Here is a 7,291-nt window from a genome sequence, read left to right as displayed (position 1 = left end):
TACGTTTGGAATACGAGAAGGTATGAGTTTAATAAAGTCACACTTGGCAAACATAAAGATGTTTTAAAATATATGTGCATTTGTTTTCGTTTACAAAAGATGTTCTTTTGTCAAACTAATTACACTTAATTCTTCACACTCACACACTTACCTACTTACATCAATTGTTAACAACTTATTTCGCCATTCTTTTTTTCAATCTTTTTTTTTTCTGTAACGATTTCAAATGGTTCAATCAGGCGATCCGAAACACTTTACAACACCTGATTTTAATTTATGTATTTAAGTATATTTTTAGATTTTTTTTGTTTTAATTACTTATGACACTTACATAGGCTTGACAGCTAGAAAAAACCCTGTATGCACAGTTAATTACCGCGGCGCTTTGACTTTTAACTACTCAATACACTTCTGGGACTTACTTAGTTACTACATACAACACTTTTCATTTAACTTTTTTGCGCTGTTTTTTTATCATTGTTTTACGCCTAAATTAGTTAATTGTTTTTAATGTTATTTTTTTTTATCAATTTGCTTAAATACATATGACTATTCACATTTACAACAAAGCATTTGGATTTATTTCAAATCATATTTGTAGTGTCTTACTTTTTAGTTTTATATGTTTTATTTAATTTTTTTTTTATTATTATTTAATAGGTTTTAACTAACGCTATTGTTCAACGCTTACATTTGAACACTTGAACTAACTAAAATTGGTTTTAAAATAAAATTATTTGATTGATAATAATAACCAAAAAAAAAAAAATAGTGTGAAAGTGAAATGCAAAATTTTATGTACAGTAAATACTTAGTGAAAATGTAAGCCAAAAAGTTGTATAAAAGAACTGATTGTAAGCAACTAAAGAAAAGCTAAATTGCAATTTTTGGTGGCAGCTAAGCAGCTAATAATGACTTCAAATCTTAAATCTCGCTTCGGGAATTTGCTATGTAGAATTCATTGTGGTTCGACTGCATTACGTGCGTTTGGGTGGTAGCAACGGTACACAAAAAAAAAAATTTGGATACTTTTGTTTATTCAATTTTGTTGGAAAGAGCTTTTGGTTTACTTTCTATGCTTTTTTATCTTCGTTTTTAATTTTAATGTTTTTTTTTTTTAATTTTTATTTTTTTGTTTTGTATGCTGGTCTACATTAAGATTGTTTGCTTGCTAAGTTTTAGTGGTTATTTTATGTATTAATTTTCATTTATTCCGTTTTTTTTTTGTAAGTTCTGTTCTAAAGTGTGCATGAAACCAATAATTCAAGATTCAAGGTTAACTTTGCAATTTTTTCTGTTTTGAAATGTTGAGTGTCCCTCCGGTTGTGTGTGGTGTTTTATTGTTTAGTGCGGTTTTATGTGTATTTTTTGTGGTTTTATTTTTCTTTTACGAGTACTTAGTGTTTGATCTCACTTGAATTTTCTTAAAGTTAGATTTGTTTACAAACATACAATATAACTAACTATACGTATATACATAATTTGCTAATTTACTTTTACCAATAGTTAAAAAAATATATATAGCATCCCAGCAAACATAGAATTCTAATGTAGTTCTCGAATCGAAAATCTGGTTAGAGAACTTTGTTAGAATTCGATTAGAGAATGTTTAGAAAACACTAAATATTTCAAAGTAATTAGAATTCAACGTTAGAACACGATTAGATATATCTAACCTTTTTCTCGATATCGATTACTAATTTCCCTTTTTTGTAGGGGGTGCTTAATTTTCGATAGTTTCTCTAATCGTCTTCTAATCGACCACTTTAGAGAAACGTATTAGATTTCGAATCGTTTTCTTCCAATCGTTCTCTAACCTTAATGTTTGTTGGGATTTAAGTTACAAAAATAAGGCAACAAATAAATCGATATTCTAAAATATTAAATTACTCTACAAATTTGAATAATATGTGTGAAATATTAAATTTCTAAAGCAGAATTCTAATACAAAAATCCTTACGGTGTATAGTTTTTAAAAACAAACCGCGAAAATTTGGAAAGCTGCGTTTCAGCGGGACAATATATCAAACATATCCCAGCCAGCCAAAAATCTTTAGTATTAAAAAATGGTTAAATAAACAATTGGGAAACATTATTGAAAGTCCCCTGAAGAGATCCAGGGTTTTCCGATCGAAAAATATTGATTTTCGAAAATTCTATACCATTTCTACGAAAAGTTGTTTTTCCCCATATAACATGGGTACAACTTTGAATGCTTTGAGAGAGCTCTGAATATTTTTTGATATCAAAATGGAGCATTAAAATTCGTAATTTACTTTGTTTTGGACCACCCTAGTGAACATACATACTTATATAGGGTCATATAAAATGCATCTGCGGATTTTTTCCTTAAGGCCTGTATGCAGCTCTCAAGAAAAGCAAAAAATCCATATAAAATGACGAACAAGAAATGGCTAAGATATTTTCTTGAGTCAAATTTCCTTAAGGCAGTACGCAGTTCTTAAGAAATTTACTACGTTTTCTAGTACGGTTTTCTAAAGTTTTTTGTGAAAAAAAAGCACAAGGCAACCCAGGCTTGCAACTGAAATATATGCCCGTTCCATTATTTCTTGAGGAAAGAGTGAGGCAACAGGCTGTGAGGTATCAAAAATGTCAAAATTCCTTGGACACGCGAAATAATGGCAATCTTTTCTTGACCGTTTTCTTGAGAGCTGCATACACCGCTTTATGTTGTGTTGATGCTCATGTATCTGGCAACACTAATCCATTTGCGTCGACGTGACGTGCATTTGAAAGGTGACATTTCAGGCTACATTTTATGACATGACAATTCTTTAGTTCTCCGGTCGTGCAAAAAGTTATACTTATTGGAAAATGAGTGAAATATTTTACGAAGTAAAAAAGGCAGAAGCATGCCGAAGAATTTGTGAAGTGTACGGGGAGAATGCAGTAGGAGAACGCCGAACCCAGGAGTGGTTTACTCAATCCCGTTGCGTAAATTTTGATTTCAAAGATGTAGCTCGCTCTGGTGGGCCAGAAAAGTGGATGAAATAATGCAAATCAGCGACCCCAAAACCATTTAGATAATAATTAATATAAAGAATAAATTGAAAAAAACAACGTTTTTTCAAAATTTTGCCCAAAAATTCGCGGACACATTTTATATGACCCTATATAATAGTACGGATGAAAATAACTAGATTATTTATAAGTATTCCTTTTTTAAAATTTTTAGAGTAGGAAATCAAGCAAAAAAGGTTTGCTCTGCTGCTATTACCTTTTCCATGAACTCCCAATACCCATCACCGTTTTATACTCCTTCCTACCTCATCTTCAATCTTTGGGGGTCCAATCTTTCTACATTAATCCGTGATCATCCCGTACTAGGCCACTTTCCATATCCATATTTCCTTATTTAATTTATTCAATGAACTCCAAAATAGTATGCATATTAGGGTGTTCCCTTAAATATTAACATCTAAATTTTCCATCATCCAAGAAAATTTCAAAATTATAAACAAACTTTTAGGGGGCGCTGCCAGGGTTTGAAAAATTTAATTTTTTTTAATCGCAAATTATGTACAGTGGCGGCCAAAAATGGCTGAATGGTGTTTCGTTTTGAATATGTATTTACACTGTTTTTCAAGCTAAAAATATTTTCGATATTTTTTTACCAAAATATGGTTATTGTTTTAACAAAAGCCATATAAATAACACTTTCAAAGTTTATACGGCATTTAGGAAAATTCCACAAATTTTCATTTAAATTTCGAGCTTCTTAACCAGATTTTTTTTTTTAATTTTTTGGGTATGCACTTAACAGGATTATAAAATTTTAGAAAAATTAGTGCAAGTTTTGAGCGGCTAAAAAATCGCATTGATTAAATTTTTTTTTGCTGACGGCTTTTGCGTTTTTTTTTTCATACAAATAGCGAAATTTAGGAAAACTGGCGTTGCCTCTTTTTATTTTTTTCGCAAAAGGTCTTGCGCATATTCTTCCACAAAAAATTCATGTTCTTATGGAAGAAAGTGCAAAACGCCGCACAGTGTTTCGACTATATGGAGGCAGGTGGAAATAATAGTACACCTGCACCGATTTCTCTTAAACTTGACATGTGCTCTAGTTTTACTTAGAAATAGAGAATTATGAAATTTTGTAAAGATGGAATAATTGCCACGCCCTCTACTCTTGTGGGCGGAAGCATTAAATTTCATCCGATTTCGATGACATTTAGTTTGTAGTCTTTATTTTATTAGAAAAACTTAAATATAAAATATGGCGAAGACTGGGTTTACGATAACGTTCAAAACTCACAAAAAATGTGGGCCCAGTCATTAAATGTGATGGAATTTTGGGTAATTTTTGTTTCCTGCTTTCCACTCTCAGAAAACAAAGGTTATACAATAAAATGACTTAGGTGTCAATACTCGCTTTTTTCCCAATATCTGGTGGGATTTTTTCATTGTCCGAAAAATTCTTTTCGCTAAATTATGCAAAAAGAAGCTAAAAATCAAAAATTAAGAAAATCAAAAATTACGTACATATATTTGCAAAGTCGCGCGCTAAGATCAAATTATATATTCGAAAACTACATAAGATTCTTTAAAATATTAGTCTAATTTCAAGACCTGACGGACCGGTACTCACATTTTTTTTTTACTAATAATCTTTAGCATCTACATTTCAAAGTAAATTTTTTGGTAAGAAAATAGGAAAATACCAAATAAATGATAAATACCTTCACCTGAATATTCAACGAGATTAAGATAATTAATTACAGTTGAAAAAGAAACACTTTCTGTAATGGGTTCAGCGCCAAATGCAACTAAACTGATTAGTCGGTATCGCGCCCATTCCCGTATTTTTTTGGAAATGTATCGTTCGTGAAGAAGGGGGGTGAGTAAATAATGTAAAATTTGGTACTTATGACTTTTACTATTCCCTCTCTAAGTCAAACCGGTTTTTTTTTACCAACCGTCACCATAACTTTTTTCTACCTGCCTCCATATAGTCGAAACACTGTGCGCCGTCAACAAACAAAAAAATATTTAAAATTAAGAAGAAACACCATTCACCCATTTTTGACCGCCACCGTATACTTAAAGTATTCATGATCTTCACCAACAGAAAGAGAAGGAGTAAGAGTATGCAGCTTTTCCGAAATCCACTGTGCACTTCGAAGCTGACAGACAGCTTCCCGTTGTGGACGACAGGACACTTATTTTATCGGTCTGCGGTGCAGGACTGCCCAAAGGCATTCTCTACGCATACATACTATCGAAAGCCTTTTAGAAATCGACATACATACGAGTAAGATGCATATTAGCTATGAATTCATCGCACTACTCGCTAATGATCCGCACAGTGTTTATATGGCCTGCGGGAGAGTTATCGATAGTCCAATATAAACATTCCCTTAAGCGCTCCAAGATTACCTTCACTACCATGGATAACACGCCAGTTATCATGATCCCTAAGGTCACCCTTTTTGGAGAGTTTCATAATAATGCCATCCCTCCTTACATCGGGAAAACAACCACTTTCCCCGGCATTTTCTGGCGCCAAAATAGAATAGTCTTCGACGAAAGGAGTAGTGGAGGCGAATTTCAATGCATTGGAATTAGAATGTACCTAGGGAGCGGAGGACAACACGCTGCGCCAGTTTAATTGTTCTGAGCTTTGAGTACTGATATCGAAACGAGATCGATAAATTCCGACCTCTCAGTTAATTCGCAGACCAACGCACTAGTCCAGGTGGGGGAAGATTTTTCTATCTCTTCAAACATAAAAACACAAATTTTTTTCTTATGAGGTCCGCGGAACTGTTTGTAAAATAAAGGCGTGTACACCAGGTACTCATAAAATTTGATTTGGCAAAGCACTTGGCGAAATATATCGACTATTGCAGCATCGTTTGGTGACGAGTTACGAAATACCCCGAACTAGTCCGAATAGTCCTGAAACGGTTCTGAAAAAGTCTTGAACTTGTCCCAAGTTTTGAAACGGTCCTGAAATTGACCTTTGCTAGGTCCAAAATAGTCCCAAACTAGTACCGAAATGGTCAAGAAAAAGTCGTAAACTATCCCGAAATGGTATAAAAATATTCGTGAACCAATAGCGAAATAGTCCTGCGCAAGTCTTAAATGGTCAAGAACTAGTCGCGAAATGGGCGTGAAATAGCGGTTAGCTAGGACTGAAATGTTTTGAAAAAACACCGAGTTGGTTTTGAAGTAGTCTTGAACAGGATCCGAAATGGTCTGCCTGTTCCGAAACGGTGGAAAGAGTCGTAAACACGTCGCCGAATAATCTCGAACAAGTCTTGACACAGTCTCAAAATGGTCCCTTATGAATTCCAGAATTCCGAACTAGCCCTGCAATCATTCTAAACTAGTCGGTAACTAGTCCCAAATTTGTCCTGAAATAGCCCTGCACTAGTCCAGAAAGGTTCAGTAGTTCATGCAAGAAGCAATCACTTATTTTCTGCTGGGTTACACAAGAAAAACAATAAAAAATTTTCTGCTGGGTTAACACAAATTTTACCATACCAAGAACTAACTAAGACACGTTTACACATCGAGAAAACGTAAAAGTCAAAAGTTTTTTTTTTTTTTTTGGAGCCAGTTATTAATTGTCTGTAAACGTAATTGTCTTGCCAGTTTAAATATTTAATTTTTTTTTATTCTTTGCAAATAAATTACAAAGCCGTTTAATGCGGTAAAAATGTTTAGGGAAATTTTGTGCGCCTTCGAAAATAACATCTTTTCGAAAAATTTAATTTGTAAACTTCATGGAGCGGTTATGGTTTAATAAAGTCATATTCAATGCTCCAACGCGCAGTTAAACGGATATTTCATATACAAGTAAATGCCAAGTCGGTTGTGGTAATAACTAATTCATCGTAATTGGTTTGAAATCGGCATTTTTTATTTTTAGTTATTGCTCAAAATTTTTAATTTCAGTATTATAATTTATCGGTTAGTCAATTATGCAGCAGCTCAAAAATATGAAAAGTAGTAAATATGTATGTCCAAACTATGTAAATATACTTTGAAACTATTTTGCAATTAGAAAACCTAGCAGATAAGTGTAAATTAGCAACAACAAAAAAAAAATAACAAGAAACCTAAAATTAGCTTAGAAAATGCGCTGTTGCACGAAAGCGATAGAATTGTTTTATAATTTAATTAAGCAAAGACTTTAACGGGTTTGTATTAAATGTAAAAAAAAGATAACAAAAAACACAACAAGAAACAAATTAAAAGAATTCAAAAAAACGAGAGGTGAACGCAGTGATGAAGCGAAGCAAATAATAATTAAAAAAAAAAAAAA

This window comes from Rhagoletis zephyria, unplaced genomic scaffold (assembly GCF_001687245.7).
Source record: "Rhagoletis zephyria isolate East Lansing unplaced genomic scaffold, Rhagoletis_zephyria_1.1 Rzeph_scaffold_13149, whole genome shotgun sequence".
Taxonomy (NCBI): domain Eukaryota; kingdom Metazoa; phylum Arthropoda; class Insecta; order Diptera; family Tephritidae; genus Rhagoletis; species Rhagoletis zephyria.
This window is presented reverse-complemented; position numbering follows the sequence as displayed.